The 22,618-nt window shown below is 34.8% G+C and overlaps 1 protein-coding gene across 2 annotated transcripts in view; it reads right to left on the bottom strand.

Moving 5' to 3' along the window:
- The window catches only part of Fnip1 (folliculin interacting protein 1), a 115,716-nt gene that overhangs the window by 92,572 nt on the left and 526 nt on the right, over positions 1 to 22,618 (bottom strand). The window lies entirely within an intron of this gene.

The following is a 22,618-nucleotide window of genomic DNA, read 5'->3' as shown; positions in this document are numbered from 1 at the left end:
TACTTCTTGAAAGTGTAGTAAATGGTCTAGAAGAGTATGTCAAGTGGAAGATATCACAGCCATCTTCAGAAAAAGCAATCTGTCTCAAGTGATGGGCCTGACTTCTTTACAAATCAAACTATTTCAGATCAGACTCCTTAACCATGACTCCCATTACCAAACGATCCATTCCTCACAGCTTCTGTTCCTATCGATGGTGAAGTAAAGTAGAAACTTTGTTATCATCCCTGATGACAGCATGCTGTAGCCGGCATGCATCAGCGTACGGTTGTAGATTAAAAACCACTACTTAATGAAGCACTGGAGAGACTGTGAGGAAAACAAGAAGCAGAGTACATCCTTCCTAAGGAGCAGAGGATCCAGAGCTTTAGTGTCCAGGGATTTGTTGGACATTTACTCTGCACCAGGACAATCATTTGTTGAGAATTCAAAGTTGAAGAATGCAGTGTGAATAGTGGCTAAAACCATCGGGGTTTGTCAGCTTTGATCACCATCAAGATCATCATCATTCCCTAGAATTAGTTCCTGCTATATAGTTTAAGGCTAAAAATATGGCCATGGCACACTTGACAATGAATTTGGCAGTTACTGAGAAAGGTAAAGAAGCATCACTACCAATCCCATTCCTAGATGTTTCCAAGTGAAGCAAAAACCTATGTCCACAGAAATGCCTGCTTGTACGTATTTATTAAAATTTTATTAATAATCTTAATGAACCCTAATGTCCCACAGATAAGGAATGGATAAACAAATAGTGGTGCATACACACAGTGAAATACTATTCAGCAGCAAGAATGAGGAAGTACTGACATATGCAACAATGGTTGATCATGCATGTGCTAAGTGAAAGAAGTCAGTCTCAACATATATGACATTATAAGATGAAACCCTAAGGACATAAAACTGATCAGTGGTTGCAGGGGCTGGGTGTGGAGTAAGAGCTCATTTCCAACGGTCATTGGGGGAAATTTTGTGGATGACAAGTTACATTCTGTACCTTGATTTGTATGGCTGCACACACCTGTGGACATTTGTCAAAAGTTGCAGAAATACACAATAAAAACAATAAATTTAAAAAAAAGCAATAAGCTGCTAAAACAAGCAGTAACATGGATGAATCTCAAAAAAAATGCTGATGAGTGAAATAAACAGTCATAAAAGAGTATTTAAGATTTCATTTACATGAAATTTTAGAATAGGCAAAATTAATCCATAATGACAGAAAACAGACCAGAGATTTTCTGCAGTGTGGCAGGGTAGTCAGGGTGGTAACTGACTATAAATGGGTATACAGGAACTTTTGGGAGTGACACAAAATTCTATATTACCGATTACAGTAGTCATTATACAGCTGTACACAGTGATTAACAATTCATATAAGTATATTTCTTTAAAATGTACCAGGGATTTGTCTCAGGTAAGGTCATAAATGCAGATGCAGACACACAGAAATGATTATAAGGAAGGAAGACATTTAAACTCAAATTTCTCTAGAAAGAAGAGGCATATCACCCCATACTTAGCCACATAGGGAAGTACCACAGTTGGTTAGGAAGAGTCAGGTAAACGTGGCAAGGCCCTCTACTTTGGTTTTCATGGGAAAGAATGGACAGGACAAGTAAGAAAACTGAGCAGGTTTAGGATTGGCTAGCTTGAATAATTTCAGTGGTCACCAGGGTATACAGATTACCTGGATGCTTGATATCTGGCCTTGCAGTGATTACAGGAGCAGGGCAGTGGCCCAGACATGTAAGGAGATATAGCTGGGGGACAGGGCTCTAGATAGGTTGTTTGCATGTGAAAGGCATCTTTTGCTATCTCTAGGAATTAGCTTGTAGAAGGAAGTCTCCAGGACAGGCAAGGCTCCAGATGTCAAAATATTGGCAAAGCAGAAAATAAGTGGGCATGATTAATACATATGTACTTAAAAAGTTACGGCTTGTCAAATGTATTGTATTTCAATAAAGTTGATCTAAGAAGAAAAATAAATTTTAAGAACAAAGATATATCATAAACTAATTAACTAAAAAAGGTAATCAGGACACCCCACTCCACCCCCCAAAATTACTAGTTTGTTTTTTTTTTAAGAGAGAGAGAGAGAGAGAGAGAGAGAATTTTTTTTTTTTTTTTTTTTTTTTTTAAGTTTTCGGCGGACACATCTTTGTTTGTATGTGGTTGCTGAGGATCGAACCTGGGCCACACTCATGCCAGGCGAGCGCGCTACCACTTGAGCCACATCCCCAGCCCTAAAATTACTAGTTTTAAAAGGAAAAGAACCAAAAACAGTTCTAATTTTCTATAATGGAAACATGAGTTAAATCTTCAATTACTGCAGGATATGAATTTTACTAATTAAAAACTCAAAAGTGGTCAGTAAGATTTGGTTTTTCTTTTCAGTTGTTTTTCTGCATTTTATGCAATCATCAATGGGCCCTGTACTCCTAGAGCATCTAGCTGAAGGTATCATCCTTCCTCTTATTTTCTTGTCCAGTCATTCTAATCCCCACCTGCACATTCAAGTCTAATATAAATGGTCTGGAGGAAGGCCCAGGCACCAGAATATTTTAAAGCTTCCTGATAGGTTTGTTTTTGTTTGTTTTATTGTGTTTTTTGTTGGTTTATCTGTTTTTTTGTTTTTCTGTTTTTGGTGCTGGGGATTCGTACATGCTAAGCACCTGCTCTATAACTGAGTTCACTTCTAACCCCTTTACATTTTTATAAGGCACACTAGTTTCCATAGACCCACTACAAAAGTTTAAAAAAAAAAAAAAAGAATTAAAAAACTAGAGGTCTTAAAGTGAGTAATCAAATATTTCCCGCTTATAGACATAGAAAAGTATATAATTCAAAGCACAAGTGATAGGCTTCCAGCCAACTGATCTGAAAAGAAATTATTTGGCCCAAACTATTAATACCATTGGACTGGCTTCTAAGACTCTGAAGACAATGAGTTTCCCTCCTACTCTGGAGCCTTGAAACTACAGCCCAGAAAACACATCATGTAAGTTCCTATTATAATCTCTCATATATATATCCCTTGTCATATATGGAAGAGTTTCTCTACTAGAATACATATAAGGGAACATGTATGAGTCAGAATAGACTAGGATATACTATGGCAAAGACAGGAAAATGAAAGGAAGGGTAATAAGGAAAGAAAGAATCCAAACAGTAGCTGAACACATAAAATTTCCTTCCCACCTCAGGTCTAATTAATAAGCCCAGTTGCTGCAACATCCTTCTAAAAGGTGAGTTAAGAATGTGGGCTGTTCTTTTCTTTTTCTTTCTTTTTTTTTTTTTTTTTTTTTTTTTGAGAGAGAGAGAGAATATCTTTTTCGTAGATGGACACAACATAATGCCTTTTTATTTTTTATTTTATTTTTTTATGTGGTGCTGAGAATCAAACCCGGGTCCTATGCGTGCTTGGCGAGCGGTCTACCACTGAGCCACAATCCCAGCCCAAGAATGTGGGCTAAAATGATAGATGGTAGCATACCAAGCTTCAGTCCAGAAAAAATACAGGTAAATGTTATTTATAGCTAACCAGCCACAATAGTAACATGGTCATGTCTGAGTATAAGAGGTGGGAAATAGGGAAAGGAACATGAAAATTCATTGAGAAGTTAACTGCCTTCGCATTGGAACTGATGGACCATAGGATATGGGCATTTTCTATTTCATTAAGTGATGCCAGTTTACTTTCCAAAAAGGCTGTCCCATGAAGATTTTAAGAGGGTTCTCACTGTTCCACATTCACGTTAAAATCTGGTACCATCCAAATTTGGTGCCTTTGACAAACTTACATCAATTTATTTGCATGTTTCTCTTTCCCTAAATATGTTGGCTGTGGTTTTAGTAGATACTCTTATCAAACATGACCTAAACATTACAAGATTAAGGAAATTCCATAATTTTATCATAAATGGGAGCTGAATTTTATCAAATGAATCTGCATCAATCAACTAATCTTCTGTTTTTTTCTTTTAATAAATAATAAAAGCAATTAATACACAATTCAATGCCAAATATTAAAAGTACTTTACTTATGCTAATTCACTTAATTCTTCCAACAAATTGTCAAAGTATTATTTCATTAAATAGATAAGGAAACTGAGATATACATATTTAATTACTTGCCCCAAGTCGTACCAGTTAACAAAACTAGCATTCAAGACAAATCAAGATGTAGGTTCTTAATTTTCTGTATTAACCCATTTTCTGTTGGTAATAACACAATATCATAGTCTGAATACATTATAAAGAGAAAAGGCTTACTTGTTCATGGTTCTGGACAAAGGGCAAGGGGCTGAATTTAGTGCTGGCCTGCTTGGTGACAGAGTCGTAAGGCAGTGAAGGCCATCCTCAAGATAAGAGATAGGGAGCACACAAGTGAGTCTTCTTTCTTTTTATAAAGTCATCAGTATTCAAAATGGCTCCTTCTTAACTTTATCTAATCCTAAATTACCAAATATCATAACTCTAAACACCACATTTAGATTATGTTGCCATCCTCTAATATCTCAAAGTGGGGATTAAACTCCACTATCAATCTGAAGAGACAAAATACATTCAAACCACAGCAGGTTCCATCTCTCGTTACCCATCAGGCTTTCAGAAATTGCTCAGTTCCCTCATCTGATTTATAGGGATAATATTATCTACCTTGTAGAGTTGTTTTAAAAATTAAATGAATTAACATACCTAAAGTCCTTAAAGTTCTTCCCAACACATAAGCAATAAATAGTTTGCTATGAAAATTAATAGCATTTTTTTTTATCTTGGCTTATCTGTAAAAATGTTCCATTTTTATTCTTAATATTATTTATCTAAACTCCCATTTCTTTTCCTTTATAGTTTTTTACCAGGTCCAATATATCTCAAAGAAAGTTTTCAGTTTTTTATTCTCTCTACTGTATACTTGTTTTTTATTTGGTTAATTTTGGCTCTTAGCTCTACCGCTTCTATTTTTGAGCAGTTTTATTCTGTTTTCCCTTTTCTAACTCCTTAAATAGAACACTCAACTCATTTAACTTAGAACCTTTCCACTTCTTTTAATAAACAGTACAAAAATTTCACTGTCAGTAAGGTTTCAGCTACACATCAAGTTTTGTAACATTATAATTATTATAATTTAATTCTAATTGTTTCTGAATTCCATTTACTGTTTCTTCTCCTTTGATTCATATGCTATTTTTCCAACTGTTCTATGAAAAGGAAGAAAAAGATCTAAGTTTCTGCCAACTGCCAAGGTCAGATTTCTATATATGTTAATTATGTCAAATAAGTGTGTTGTTTTGTTTTTAAAATATTTTTTATTCATAAATATTTTTCCTTTTTGATCTTCAATAGTTAAGAGAGATAAAACCCCCTACAATAATAGTGGGCATGAATACAATTTTTGCTTTACATATTTTTAAAACAGTTACATATTTGTAACTTTATGGTAAATTATACCTTTTGTCATTTCATTTACCATTAATAATTTTTTTGGTTTTAAATCTGTTTTATTTGATATGAGTGGAGGTAGACTCAGCTTTCTTTTGGTTATTTGTCTAGGTATCTTCTCCTAATCTTTTGTTTTCAACTCTTTCCATACTTACATTTGTGTATCCTAGGGATTTATGTATTTTTTTAACAGCAGCTATGCAGCAGGAGTTTATTTTTTCCAGCCTACCAACTTAGTGTCTTAACTCTATTAATATGATTTTTACTATGCTGAAATTTATTTCTACTATCTTCTTCTGCTGCTTTGCCCTTGTTCTGTGACTTCTATTTCTATATTCTTTTGACTAATATTTCTCTAGTCCATTTTTCCTCTATTTATATCATTGCAAAGTTCATATCATTGCCCCTTGGTACTCATAGAGAATTGATCTAGGGTCCCCTTCAGATACCAAAATCCAAGGATACTCAAGTCCCTTTGTAAAAGGGTACAGAATTTGCATGTAACCTACTGCACATTCTCTTATATACTTTAAATCACCTCTAGACTACTTAAAATACCTAATAAATATAAATGCTATGGAAATAATTGACATACTGAAAAAAGTCTACACATGATCAGTACAGACATTTTTATTCAAATATTTTCAATCCATGATTGGTTGAATCCATAAATGTGGAGCACATAGATATGAAGGACTGACTGTAGGTACTCTTCCCACTACCTGCACCCCTGATACTGGGAAGTGAACCCAAGAGCTCTTAACCACTGAGCAGCCCTTTATTTTGAAACAGGTCTCACTAAATGCTAAGGCTGGCTTTGAACTTGAGATCCTCCTGCCTCAGCCTCCAGAGCCACTAAGATTACAGGCATGCACCACTGTACCCAGCTGACTGTACTGTAACCTTGAAAATTTTAATGTGCAGACTTTATGCTTTTTTAAGTTAATATTCTTATCTTCCTATCAAAAGATAAAGAAACTTTAGAATGGCTTAATTCTACTTCATTCGCTCCACCTCAGCCTCATACATGTTCTTTACCATTTCTTTTTGTATCTCAAACATTTTTCTAATAATACATTCCCTCACCTTCTGTCTTAAGAACATACATGAGTGCATGCATGCATATATACATACACACACAAGCTATTTTTTCCTAACTCTCAAATAAGCTCCACTAGATATCAATTCTAGGTTGACTGTGGTTGTCTAAGGCTAGGAGAAGATGGATGGCAGAAAGTAGGGTTATTGGGAATTACTACTGATCAGTGTAATTGCTGAGTTATATGGTAGCTCCATGTTTAAAATTTTGAATAAATACCAAGTTATTTTCCAAAGAATCCACTGAATATCTCTGTGGTGCTAAGAAAAAATATCAACCTAAAATTGGCATCTAGTAAAACCTGTTTCCTTTTTAGATGATGAAAATGCTCTAAAATCGATTGGGGTGTTGTTGGCTTGCACAACTTTGTGAACAACTAAAAACAACTGAATTAAACACTTTGAATGGAAGAATTGTATGGTATGTGAATTATATCACAATAAAGCTTTGTTTATTTTTAAAGTAGGCATGTTTTGTTTTCATTCTTTCCATACCTGCATTTATGTATCTTAGGGATTTATTTATTTTTTTAACAGCAGCTATGTAGCTGGAGTTTATTTTTTCCAGCCTACCAACTTAGTGTAGGCATAAGAAATGAATGATACCACTTATACTAACTGTAGTTTTATTAGCTACTTTTAAAATTGAAGGTCACAGAGCTAAAACTATAGTCAACAGAATCACAATAGCTTGAAAACATCATTACTTCCTAAACTTCCAGGCACTATCTATTGTTTCAAAAATTTCTTGATATTGTATTCTCGACTATGTGGACCTAACTAATTTTTCACAAATACTATATTCATGCCAATCTATATTCCCAAAATTCCTTGAATGTACCTATAATTTTCCACCTTTATACTCTGCTCATATTGTTCCCAACCACTTCTGTTCTTTCCTTATCTGTATGTCTAAATCATAACTTTTCTCCCTCTAGCTAAAGAAAATCTATCCTGATTTGACTATAGCACTTCAGACTTTTTCTTTTTTTTTTTTTTTTGGTACCAAGAACTGAACGCAGGGGCACTTTGCCACTGAGCTACATCCAGCCCTTTTTATATTTTATTTTGAGACAAGGTCTTGCTAAGTTTCTTAGGGCCTTGCTAAATTACCAAGGGTGGCTTTGAACTTGAGATCCTCCTGCCTTAGGTTCTCCAGCCTCTGGGATTACATACAGGCTTCACTGCACCCAGCAGCAGTTCACACATTCTGACACTTCAGTTTCTTTACCATAATACATTTTACCTCATGTATTAGGCTTTGAGTTTCTTAGCATCTATCTTTTTTCATCTTCATATCTAAGCTTGACAAAATGCTTTTAAAATGGTAAATCTGAGGCTGGGGCAGTGGCTCAGTGGTAAAGCATGTGTGAGGTACTGGATTTGATCCTCAGCACCACATTAAAAAAAAAAATAAATAAAGGTATTTAGTTGTTCATCTTCAACTAAAAAAAAAATGTTAAAAATATGAAAAAGAAAATGGTAAATCTGTAAAATTGCACTATTTACTGCAGTCAAAGCAAAACTGATGTCACGGCATACTTTTGCATGGTTTACATAAAAAGGTCTGGTTTCATTTATATTCTCTACATGGTTGAGGATAAATATATTGGAATTAAATGTGCAATTTAACATACATACAATCTGTATTACATAATATACTGAAGAAGGTAATCTGTATATAGCTTGGGAACTATCACATAGCATACACTCCTCCTAACATAGAAATGTTGAAGAGAAACTATCAAAGTATTTAGTACTTGACCACCATAATACAAATATACAGGAGGGCTGGGGTTGTAGCTCAGTGGTTGAATGCTTGCCTTGCATATGTGAGGCACTGGGTTTGATCCTCAGCACCACATAAATAAATAAAACAGATATTGTGTTTACAACTAAAATATTGTCCACAACTAAAAAAAATATTTAAAAAAAAAATACTCATAGGAGCCCTCTTCTTACAGGAAACAGTTAAAAATAACCTTTAAATTGGAAGTAATTCCCAATCAATAACAGAAAACATTTTTGTATATTCCCACAACAAACTATCACACAGCAACAATTACTATCACATGGGATAATATGGACAAATTTGAAACACACGGAAGAGGGCAAACATAAGAGGAAGTACATGATTATAATATGATCTCATTTACACAGTTAAACAGAAAAAAACTAACCTACAGTGTTAAGAAGTCATGAGCTGGGGTTGTGACTCAGTGGTAGAGCGCTCGCCTAGCACATGCAAGGCTCTGGGTTTGATCCTCAGCACCACATAAAAATAAATAAATAAAGGTATAAAAAAATCGCAAAAGAAATACATGCTTTTGGGAAAAAAATAAATTAAAAAAAAAGAAGTCAAGATAATGGTTGCCTTGGAGAGAGGTGAGAGAAGGCTAAAAAAGGAATGAGATAGGCTTCTAGGATACTGGCAATGTTTCTACATCTGGGTACTGATTACGTAAGTGTTTTTACTTTGAGAAAATACACTGAGGTATATGTTTATGATTATACACTTTCTTGAATACATGTTTATATTTTAACAAAGTATACTTTAAAAAGAGGAGGAACTGGGGCTGGGGCTGGGGCTGGGGCTGAGGCTCAGCGGTAGAGCGCTCGTCTAGCACGTGCGAGGCACTGGGTTCAATCCTCAGCACCACATAAAAATAAGCAAAATAAAGGCATTGTATTAAAAAAAAAAAAAAAGAGGAGGAATCAAATAACAGCAATGGGATAAATTAAAGAAAAAATAAACTATTATAAAATATTTGGAACCTGCTGCTGTTTCCTCTTACAATTGTCAGTTGAACTTGCTAATTTGCATCCCCTTTGAATTCTTTCTAGGCCTTGAAAGGCTCTGTAGCTCAAAATCAAAGCAACCATCTCTGCAATCCAGTTTTTATGATATTGGAAAGATTACATTATGTTAGCTTAAGTTTCATGAGGTAAATGCAGAATAGAGAATAAAGGACAATTCAATTAATTATTTAAAAATATACTAATTCAAAAGTACCATTAAGTCTTACGTAAAATGGAGGAGGGAGTATTCAGGTAGAAAGATATATAAATGGCTATTCATTGTAGTATTATTTTTAACAGCTTACGCATGGAAAACAACCAAATTTTATCAATTAAAAGTTCGTTAAAAAACTATTATACCCACGCAGTAGATTACCCTGTAGCTGTTAAAAAGAATGAAGAAGGGCTAAGGGTAGAGCTCAGGGCTAAAGTGTGCAAGGCCTTGGGTTCAATCTCTAGCACTGAATAAAAAAAAAAAAAAAGTGAAGATTATCTCTATATATTGATAGAGTGATCTCTATTATCTATTAAATTAAAAAAAGGAAAGTATAAAATAATTTTAATAGAATACTACCTTTTCCATAAGAATGGGGAGATGATAATATTTACTAACATTTTCAAAAAGAAACAATGAAAATGAAAACTAAATAAAAATGGTTAGTACGGTGAGGAAGAAAATGAGAGGAGACAGGAATGGAGGCTAGAATTACTAGGTTTATTTTGATTCAAAGTTTTGGTGTTGGAATTATATATGTTTTAAAAATTAAAACAAAAAGCTGTCACAGAAAAAATTTTTAAAATATTATATATTCTATTCATTTGATGACTTAACTACACTGGAAAGAATTATTTCAAGAGGCTTTAGAACAAAGGATAGAAACTAAAACCAAAAAAGCATTTCAATGATACAAACTACATCCAATGGTTTTACAGCAAGTAATAACACTGGTAGTGTTATTCTGAAACTATTACATATGTTATAAAATACACCAGTAAGTAAGTACAGTGCTGTTAGAAAACAAAATTTTTAGCAGAGGAAACAGAAATAAGACGTTTTAAAAGTCAAATTTAATCACTATAAAATTTAATTAGAATTGAAAATATCAGTAGTTGCTTTTTAATTTTTAGAACAATAAAAATATGTCTTAGCTTTGTCCTCTGAAAAGACATAGGAATAATGATGACCAGTGACAATAATGAAAACCTCTAGAATATAGGGAATGGTCACTAAATACTATTAGTGCCAAAAGGAGGTGGGGTCCTTGGGGAAAAAAAACAAACATCTGGTCTAGGGAGATAGCTCACTTGGTAGAGTGCTTGCCTCGCATGCACAAGGTCCTGCATTCAATCCCCAGAACCACAAAAAAATAAATAAATAAATATCAACAAAAAAAAATCTCACTGGTAATCTCTGAAGGTTGCTAGAACACCAAGTCATTATTTTGAAAAATTGGTAAATAAAAATACTGCCTCTCCTTCAAAAACTAATTTTAGAAAAAGACAATTAGCAAATAATTTGCATAGCCTAATGAAATACTAAAATAGAGATCTCAAAGTTTAGCCCCCACACGAGCAACATTAGAACTAACTAAAAAACTTATCAGACATACAAGTTCTTAGGGATGGAGCCAATCATTCTGAGGTTTTCCAGACCTCTAGCTAATTCTGATGCATACTAAAGTTTGAAAATCACTGACATAATTAATAATTATCAGTGGTGGTTAAAACGATTAAGTGAAAGGATGATGGCCAACCTTACAATGAAGGGGATCAGGATACCACCACCTGAACCTACTGATCAATCTTAGAACCACTAAAAATGGGACAACCTGAGATTATGTGCTTCCTGTTGAAATGTAATACCAACTTAAAAGCACCAACAATGAAGCAGTCTTGGGAAAAAACAACAAACAAAACTATCTGAATACAATCAAGCCTCTAAATCTAACTTCCAAAGAAAACAATAATGATGATGATGATGATGAAGAAAAGATAGAGAGAGAGAACATACCATGAGGAGGAAATAATAGCCAAATCCAAATTACAGAACATTTTACAGTCAAACTAATACGATAAACCTTATTAGGATCCTACTTGAAACATCCAACTATAAAGAAACATTTCTAACACAATCTGGGAAAACTTGGCATGAACTAATTATTAAATATTAAACAATGTTCATTTTTAAACATTTTTTAGAGACTCATATTCACATAGTTAAAAGTGAAAAGACAGAGGATGTCTACAATTTGCTTTAACACACTTCAACAACAACAAAACAAACCCATAAATAGTATTCATATTTTGAATAAAGTGGGGAAAGGAATTAAAACAAAAATCAAAAAATGCTGATGTTTGTGATATCTGGCTAATGGTAAATGTTATTGTATACTTCCTTTACTTTTCTACTTGAAACTTTTTATAATAAAAAGCATTCAAGATTTTCAGGAAATCAACATTAAAGTGCACTGATTCAAATCCCACTGAAATGACACAAAATGATATACATCTATGTCTTTTTTAAAAATTATGAGTGTAGAATATAGAATTCCAATAAATATTTGAAAGATGAAAACTAGCAACTGATTTTTCAAAAACAGAACTAACAAACTAAATATCTATATGGGAGCATCAATGCTGAACCAAAGGATTCCTCCCCTTAGAACACTTGGGAAGCAAAGACCTTGGAATGTGGAGGAGCCTCACAAGTACAAAAGTTTACATATTATTAAACAACGGGTTAAACTAGAATTTAATCCTTAAAAGGGATTTGAGGAAGCTACACAGTATTACTGAAAAGTGTCTTTCCACCTAATGAGATAATCTGGCAATTTCTTAGTTTTGTATCTTTGGTTCAATAAAAATATCTCAAAATATTATGTGACCACTTGATGCTGAGTCTGGATTTCTATATAATAAATCCTTCTGCCAAATGCAGGAGTTGCAGACTTCACCAGTGGAAAATATGAAGCAAAGAAGTAAGTAAAACAGTCCTGGTGTGGGAGCATTTTTGTATAGGAGTTCTGTCTTAATGAAAGTGTCAGAACAGTAACTATACTCCTAGTTATAGTATCTTCCCTTCAAAAAAAAATGTATATACACGTGTGTATATATATGTGTGTGTGTATATATATACATTATACACACATATATTTATTTATTTTAGTTGTGGATGGATTTTTTAAATTCATTTATTTACATGCTGTGCTGAGGATTGAAACCAGTGGCTCACACACGCTAGGCAAATGTTCTACCACTGAGCCACAATCCCAGCCCCCTATAGTATCTTCTGAGAGAACCTGCCAACTGCTTCTGAGCAATAATTTTGGCATTATTTACTATCTGCCTTCTGATATATCTCCTCAACCAAAAAAGAAGAAGCTGGGTGATTAAACAAAACAAGAGATTGTTGGTTATACTGGAGACTTAATCTTGGAGCCAAAACCTTAACAAGTAATCTTTTGATCATTAAACTACATGTTTTCCCTAAAAAGTATGTACTTTTTCCAACAAAATTTTATTGGGAGTTACGTTATTGTGGATTAAACTGAAATGAATAGGTGGAGATGTTATTTAATGCCATGCTGTACTAGATATCGAAAGACTTGCAGATTTAAATTACAGTTCTTGTTATAACTTCTAAAAAGTACTGTGAATTTATCAAACTGCAAATGAATTAAGTTTGATTTTTTTTTAATTTTTTGTTTGTTTTTTAGTTACTAGGGATTAAACCCAGGGTTCTCTGCCACTGAAATATACCCCAAGCCTTTTTTATTTTTTAAGACAGGTGTCACTAAGTTGTTGAACTTGGCCTCAAATTTGCAATCCTCCTGCCTCAGTCTCCTGAGAACCTGGTATTACAGGTATGTGCCACCACAACCAGCTCAGGTTTTAATATAATTTATAATGGATGGATGAGGCTGCCCATTGTAGCACTTCCTTCTTTGGATTCTCAGGCATGGTTTGGCAGTGCAAGAAATCTACCTTACAAACTGAATAAAAAGTAAACGCATGGGCAAAGTCCATATACTGTGAAGTTTGCCTTCTCTGTTTTCTCCATCAACCCTCCCTTTACACAAAATAGAAGTGTATTCTCTTTGGAAAGTGCCCAACACCAGAATCAAGCTTTAAAATTTCTGAGAAAAAGGTTGAGACACAGTTTGAAAATGAGAGATGATTAATTGAGGAGAGAGGGAGAGAGAAACTTGAAGGATGACAGTGGACTGAATCTGACATAACTTTCTTACGTACATATATGAATACACCACAGTGAATCTCTACATCATGTTCAACTACAAGACTGGGATCTTAATTAGAATAATATATAATCCAAGTTTATACAAACATGTCAAAATATACTTTTACTGCCCTTGCTCTTGGATAGGCAGAATGAATATTATCAAAATGACCATATTACCAAAAGCACTATACAGATTTTAATGCAATTCCGATCAAAATTCCAATGACATTCCTCATAGAAACAGAAAAAGCAATCATGAAATTCATCTGGAAAAATAAGAGACCCAGAATAGCTAAAGCAATCCTTAGAAGGAAGAGTGCAGCAGATGGCATCACTATACTAGACCTTAAACTACAGCACAATAGTAACATGGTATTGGCGTGATACTGGCACCAAAACAGACTGGTAGACCAATGGTACAGAATAGAGGACACAGAGACTAACCCACAAAACTACAGTTATCTTATATTAGACAAAGATGCCAAGAACATGCATTGGAGAAAAGATAGCCTCTATAACAAATGGTGCTGGGAAAACTGGAAATCCATATGCAACAAAATGAGATTAAACTCCTATCTTTCACCATGCACAAAACTCAACTCAAAATGAATCAAGGACTTAGGAATACAACCAGAGACCCTATGTCTAATAGAAGAAAAAGTAGGCCTTAATCTCTATCTTGTGAGATTAAGCACCAACTTCCTTATTAAGACTCCTGTGGCACAAGAATTAAAATCAAGAATCAATAAATGGGATGGGCTCAAACTAAAAAGCTTCTTCTCAGCAAAAGAAAACAATCTGTGAGGTGAATAGAGAGCCTACATCTTGGAAGTAAATCTTTACCCCTCACACATCAGATAGAGCACTAATCACTAGGGTATATAAAGAACTCAAAAAGCTAAACACCAAAAAAACAAATAACCCAATCAATAAATGAGCCTGAAGAGACACTTCTCAGAAGATGATGTACAATCAATCAACAAACACATGAAAAAAAATGTTTATTATAACTAGCAATGAGAGAAATGCAAATTAAAACCACTCTAAGATTTCAACTCACTCAAGTCAGAATGGCAGCTATTATGCACACAAACAACAATGGATGCGGGGGAAAAAGGTACACTCAGACACTGCTGGTTGGACTGCAAATTGGTGCAGCCAATATGGAAAGCAATATGGAGATTTTTTGGAAAATTGGGAATGGAACAACCATTTGAGCCAGCTGTCCCTCTCCTCGATCTATACCTAAAGGATTTAAAAACAGCATACTATAAGGATACAGCCACATCAATGTTTATAGCAGCACAATTCACAGTAGCTAAACTGTGGAACCAACTCAGATGCCCTTCAATATATGAATGGAGAAAAAAAATGTGGCATATATACACAATGAAATATTACTCAGCAATAAAAGAGAATAAAATCATGGCATTTGCAGGTAATAGATGGAGTTAGAGAAGATAATGCTAAGTGAAGTTAGCCAATCCCAAAAAACCAAATGCCGAATGTTTTCTTTGATATAAGGAGGCTGATTCATAGTGGGATAGGGAGCAGGAGCATGAGAAGAATAGATGAACTCTAGATAGGGCAGAGGAGTTGGAGGGGAAGGGACGGGGCATGGGGTAATTAATGATGGTGGAATGTGATGATCATTACTAACCAAAGTACATGTACGAAGACATGAACTGGTGTGAATATACTATGTATACAACCAGAGATATGAAAAACTGTGCTCTATATATGTAATAAGAATTATAATGCATTCTGCTGTCATATATAAATTAAAAAATTTACGTAAAAAGAATACACTTTACTGACATGTATAACTAAAAAGAATAAATTTAAAAAAGAGAAGCTTAAAGAATCAATTTAAGAGGCTAGACCTGAAATCTCTTAAATAATATAAGTTCCAGAAAGGAGATGAAATTAAATCATGTAAGAAAATTTCCCAGAACTAAAGTATCTTCAAATTGAAAGACCCAGCAAGGATCAGCAAATGAATTTTAAAAACAAACAAAAAAAGCCCTCCAACAACAAAAAATGCACATGGGGGGGTTGTGGCTCAGTGGTAGGGTGCTCGCCTAGCACATATGAGGCCCTGGGTTCGATCCTCAATATCACAAAAAAATAAAATTAAATTAAAATAAAAGTCTTGTGTCCAACTACAACTAAAAAATAATTTAAAAAAATGTATACCACTCCGAAATTCCAAATAAAGATAAAAAGAAAACAGAAAATTCCAAAAAGCTTCTTGGGATATAGAGCTGTATCTTTGCACTTCTCCAATACAATCCTGGAAGCGAGAAGACAATGGAACAATTTCTTCAAATTTCTGAGTTAAAACGATTCTTAATCTAGAATTCTGTAACTACCAGACTGTTAACCAAGCACAAAAATAGAATAAAGACACTTTTAGACTTGCAAAATCAGTTTTAAGAACAGAGGAGGTTTCCAGATGCTGTGGATTTCTTTTCATTTTGAATACTCTGGGTCCTTGGATCTTACAAGATTGTTAAGTGGACCTTATGGGGAACTGGAGTAACAACTTAATCTAGCTTTTTATATAATATAAATATAATATTACAAGAATTAGTGTAAAAACCATACTTTTGAAGTTCCATCAACACTCTTATTTGATTTACCTCATTAATTTCATAATCTGTAGTTTTTTGTTAAAAAGGAAATCTTTAAAGATTATATAACAGACCACAAAAGGGTAGGAAAACAGGTCAAAAAGCCTCAGAGAACCTAAAAGCTGCATCCTCCAAATGCGACCATAACTGTACAAACTGAAATGGTTCATTATCCCATATTCTTTTTTTTAAAAAAGAATTTATATGTATTTATTTATGAATATATTATTTGTAGATGGACACAATACCTTCATTTATTTATTTATTTTTGTGGTGTGGAGAATTGAACCCATGTCTCACACCTGCAAGGCAAGTGCTCTACCACTGATCCAAAAGCCCGGCCCAATCCACATGTTCTTGACACCAGTTCTGCCATTATAACTACTAGGATTACACTAGAGAGAAACATGAAAGGAGACAACCACATTTGGAGAGACATGGAATAAAATGCTATTATGATCAGAGACACTCAATGCTGGGCAATGTGTTTTCAAGTAAGCAGGTCCTTAGGGCTCTGGCTATGTCCCTAAGGAGGTCCGTTAAAATACTGTTCCAGTTCCCTATAAGGTCCTCTTAATCACACAAGATCTAAGGACCCAGAATGTTCAAAAGGAAAAGAGATCCCACAGCACCTGGCAAACTCCTGTGTTCTTAAAACTGTCATTATCAAAAACAATCCATTATTTTTTAAAAAAATTATTTTTAGTTGTTGTTATACACAACACCTTTTATTTTTTTTTATGTGGTGCTAAGGATTGAACCCAGGGCCTCGCACGTGCTAGACAAGCGCTCTACCACTGAGCCACAACCCTAGCCCAACAATCCATTATTTATTCATTCTTTTTGGCAAATAATCAATATGTCAGGGAAGATAACGACTCATGCACATACCCATTAATTATACTAAGTATTAAGAGGGGTATAAATGGAGAATACAACTTATTCTGGAAAATGAGGCCATCCTTGCAATCTTAAAAAAAGAAAAATTAAGATAATGAAATTATCCTTTACATTGGCAAACGATGTTTTTTAAAAATCCTGCTTAAATTAGTCATTAAATGAATAATTTTAGGAAAATAACCCCAAACAGGTTTGTTAAATCAACTTCTTCAATTTAGTGAACTGTTTTTATTTGTCCATTCTTCAAATATTTAGCTACTGTCTTCTTTGAGCCAGGCACCAGAAGCACAACACTGAACAAATTAGATGGAGGCTCTGCCCTTATGGAACTTAAAATCTACTGAAAGAATATGAATACATAAAATTGCAGTGGCATACACCTGTAATCCCAGCCACCTGGCAGATTGAGGCATGAAGACTGAAAGTTCAAGGTCAACCTGGGCAACTTATCACAATCCTGTCTCGAAAGAAAATTAAAAAGTCAGGGATATAACTCAGTGGTAAAGCACTTGCATAGCATATGTGAGGCCATGGGTTCAATTCCCAGTATGGGGAAATAGATGTGACAGGTTGGGGATGTGGCTCAGTGGTACACTGCTTGCCTAGGATACATTATGTCCGAGTCTCTTTTCCCACTACCACACACCCCCAAAAACAAAACAAAAACTGCCACAGCAAGGAAATACTGCAAAAATACAGGTTATATTAGAGTTTTAAAGAAAAGACATATTGTAGCCATAGCATTCCAGATAAACACATATTCCTGCAAATACATGGACCAGATTGTTTTCAAGAAACAAATCATCCAAATCAGATTCCACATCCAAAAGAAAACTAGAACAAGGAGAACCTAGAGGATGAGAGAGGATAGGAATTCTAACACCCATCATCCCATTTAGTTTTTAAAACAACTCTGTGAAGATAGATGCAATAAATACTAGGACTATCTTTCCAGTATTTAGCACCCAACTCAAACCAGCATTTTGTAAGAGATTACCCTCACACTCAGAGCTAGGGTATATTACCACAATCAGAGTAACTCCAACGCCCTTGCCACACTAACTTAGGCCTAAACCAATCAGTGATCATGAGTAAATTCAGTGCTGATACAAGCAACACAGAAATTGGGGCTTTTGTTGGAAATCCTGGAGTAGTCTCCTGAATGAAATGATAGGACAAAGGAGATCTAGATGTACTATATCTAGAATTTCAAAATAAGAGAATAAAGCCTGAGGACTCAGTTGAATGCCAGAACTCAGTTTTGAAAATCAAACAGTCTAATTTCAGAACCAAGAGGCACAAACACCCCCCACTCTGTACTGCACCCTCCACTACATAATGCTTCCCAAAGTTATATATAAACACTGCTAAGACAAGAATCTGAACACATGTCCAACATATCATCTACAACTTTACAGAAGGATAATATGTCAAGCTGAGGAGTTTAGACTCTGTTAAGAATTTGACTTTTTTTTTTTTTCAAGTATGAAGTGTTTGGTAAAGATCAATTTAAAGGTTGTTAAAACAGATTAAGAATCCCGCCTACAGCCAGGCAGTGGTGCATGCCCGTAATCCCAGGTACATGGGACTCTGAGGTAAAAGGATGGCCAGCTTTAGCAATTTAGCAAGGAGTGACTGTCTCAAAATAAAAATTTAAAAAGGGCTGGGGATGTGGCTCAGTAGAATAGCACACCCCTGGGGTTCAATTCTCAGACCCACACATGCACACACACACAGAGACAAAAAAAACACACATAAAAATTCTCTCCTACAGACACTAAGAACAGATATTTCTAAAGAATATAACAAAAATACAGAATTTGTTTTTGAACAAAACATGAATTTCAAAAAAAAATTTTAAACAATCCTTTTCATACATACTGCACTTATTACATTTACACAATCATTTCCATTGGAAAGCAACCTAACAGAAAAAGCATAGCTTCTCCTAGAAAGCACCTTCTTTGCCAAACTATTTAAATGACAAATAAATTACTATTTCAATTCTATAAGAAATTGAAAAAACATCCTCCCTATGATATCTTTCAAATTCATTTCTCTCTCCAGAAGCTTAGGTAAGACAAGTCCATAGATATCCGTGAGGTAAGAGTTCTAAGAGTGAAGAAAGGTGTGGGGACTGGGGATATAGCTCAGTTGGCAGAGTGCTTGCCTTGCATGCACAAGGCCCTGGGTTCAATCTCCAGCACCACCAAAAAAAAAAAAAAAGAAAGGTGTGGTCCTCGGACATCTTTTCTAATGGAACAACCATGAAAGGATATATTGAAATGTCCCTGTGTGACTTCTTTATCAAAACTATCTCCCTCCTAGAATCCGACTAGGGCTTATCACCAATGGGTCTCATATACCGATTACTGCAGGAAATGCCTTTTTTAAAAAACAAATTTTTGTAGTTGTAGATGAACAGCATGACTTTGTTTTGTTTATTTTTACGTGATGCGAAGACTTGAACCCAGTGCCTCAAACATGTTAGGCAAGTGCTCTGCCACTGAGCTATAGCCCCAGCCCCCAGGAAGTGCCTCTTAAGAGACTGAGTTAAGTTGGTTGTCAATGTCTTAACTGTGCCCATACCTGATTTAATAACTTAACCTGACTAGAACAAAACAAACAAAAATGAAAGAAAACCATGGTAACCTGGAATAAAAAGTAAATTTTAGTCTATTCAAAAACCTGGGTTAGCCTGTAATTCTAGAGGCTTGGGAGAATGAGGCAGGAGGGTTGCAAGTTCAAAGCCAGCCCCAGCAACTTAGCAAAGCATTAAGCAACTTGGTGAGACCCTGTCTCAAAAAAAAAAAACGGGGGGGGGGGGGGGGGGGGGGGGAGGCGGCTGTGGCAGTGGTTAAGTATCACAAACAAAATAAAACAAAAGGGGCTGGAGCTGGAGTTCAGTGGCAAAGCACTTGCCTAGCACGTGTGAGGTGCTGGGTTCCATCCTTGGCACCACATAAAAATAAACAAAGGTATATTGTCCATCTACAACTACAAAAAAAAAAAAAAATTAAAACAACCCCCCCCCCCCCAAAAGCAAACAAACAAAAAAACCTGGATTACTTTCAAAGATGCTGAACATAACCATAGGTAAATGTAAATTAAAGCCACAGGAAAATACCACTATAGCCCCTCTAATGGCTATAATCAAGACTCAAAAATGGTTAAAATAGTAAATGTTATATTACATGTTTCTTACCACAATAAAAATTTTATTTAATCTTTTTAAAAGACTAATAAAATACTGGAGAGACTATGGAGCAACTGTAAGTTTTATACACCGGGAATATAAAATAGAACAACTATTGTGGAAGAGTTTGATAATTTTTTTAAAAAGTCAGACACAATACCTAGTATATGATCCTGAAATCTTATTCCTAGCTATCTGCCCAAAAGAAATGAGAATATATATTTCCAAAGAAATATTTGTACACAAATATTCACAGAATTGATAATAGACCAAATATGAAAACAAATATGCTCCAACAAATGAATGCACAAACAACTTTGGATATATTAACACAATTAAATACAGTGGAATACCATTCAACAATAAAAGGGGTGGGTGGACCCACTAATAAATGCAACAATGTGGAGAAACCTCAAAATCATCATTTTGGAGGGGAAATAAATCAGACACATAACAGTAGATTATACTCATATATAATTCTAGGAAAGACAAAACTAATAACAGAAAGCAGATAAGTTATTAATCTGGGTGAATAAGGATTAAAGGCTGACTGAAAAGAAAGATGAGGCCCTATGTATAAACGTGGCTGTACAACCAATGTGATCCTGCAATCTGTACACATGGGAAAAATAAGATTACGTACCCCATTTGAATCAAATGTATAATATGTTAAGATCATTGTAATGTTTTGAGCAACTAATAAAAAATTTAAAAAAAAAAGAAGGATGAGGGAACAATCTGAGTGACAGAAGTGGGCTAAAACTCACTGGGGTAGTAGGTACATCTGTGTACATACAATAAAACCTCACAAAATTGTACTCATAAAATGTATTTATATTCTATTGTATATAAATTATAGCTCATTGAAATAAATAAAAAAGATCTGGTTGATATGAAGTCACTATCTATGTGATGTTAACCAGTGTTCTCATTTTTTCCACATGTGCACATCTTATTTTTATAACAATTGCTTCTATGAGGTACTGCAGTAATTGGGCTTCCATGAAAAAGGCTTATATGTTATCTATACTGCTACTTGCCCTATCTCACATGGTTGTTGTGAAACATCAGATGAGAAAGTTTTTTGGCAACTGTAAAGTATTACACAACTATACAGCAGATTTTACATTTAAAAAAAACAGACACAAAATGTTTTCACATCAGTGATTTGAGTCCCTTGTAAACCTGGGTATCCAAAGTCAGTCTTTGCTCAGAAACAAGAAACAATTGCCTATTTAAATGTGAACTTTTAAGTATCCCGGTAGAACCTGCTTCCTATTGTCTCATGAGTTACTGGATATCTCAGTGTAGTAGACTGCACTTTATTATCTAGATTGCACTTTCATTTTTCAAAAGAAAAACTCTAAAGAAATGTTTAACGAAAGGCAGGTGAGTATGGCAAGACATTCACTTTCCTGTGGAAAAAATCAAAACCTAAGAAAACTGTCTTTTACTAAGTAAACACTTTCCAAAATGTTTGCAATAGGAATTTTTCTTCCTCTAAAAGTCAATTAAATTTCTTTCCATTTAATATTACAATTACACATATTTATTGAATGGTTCCTGACGTGAGCTGCATTAAGAGGGTGAATAGGAGTATTAAACCTTTAAAACCACTGTGGTACACAATCATTGCAACTTTTGCCTGTTGTAAAATTTGACAGATTCTCTTTTTTCCTATTACTATTGGACAACTGGGCTTTTTGCTATCCTTCCAATTAAGTGATAGCTGACATTTGGCCTAGTTCTGTTTGCAAGTTTCCACACTGCAATAAGCATGAAGGCATTTTGGAAGACATACAATTATCTTCTTCAAATATAGTTTCACGGCTAAATTTTACCTTGAATCCATGTTTATATCAAATCCGACCATCCTAAAAAGTTATTCTACTAGCAACAGGTACAGCAACCAAAATTTAACAAAGTCTATATATCACAAAATATTTCACTATCGTTTTCAATTTTTAAAGACTCCTTTTCGGTTAATAGTTGCAAGGGTTTGTAAAATTCCACCAATTCTAACGCCAGACTTCACTTGATTTAGTCCTACTTCAGTCTTGTCAGTAGTAACTCTAACCTCTTAGGTTTCACATTTCTCCTTCCATAACATTAAGGTCGCTCAGTCCGCTCCAATTTTAGTTTCCAAGAAACCTGAAAGAACGGCACCTTGCCTACTCGCGCCTCCAGTCCTTTCTATACTCCGAAGGTTGGCGAAACGTGCTGCTCACTCCACAAAGCCAACCGAGCTGGAAGACAGCTGCCAGAGGGCGACTGGTCACGGGGAGGAGGGGAGAAAACTCCTCGGCC

Source organism: Marmota flaviventris, chromosome 5 (assembly GCF_047511675.1).
Source record: "Marmota flaviventris isolate mMarFla1 chromosome 5, mMarFla1.hap1, whole genome shotgun sequence".
Taxonomy (NCBI): Eukaryota; Metazoa; Chordata; class Mammalia; order Rodentia; family Sciuridae; genus Marmota; species Marmota flaviventris.
The sequence above is the reverse complement of the archived record's forward strand: the minus strand, read 5'-3'. Positions and strand labels throughout refer to the sequence as shown.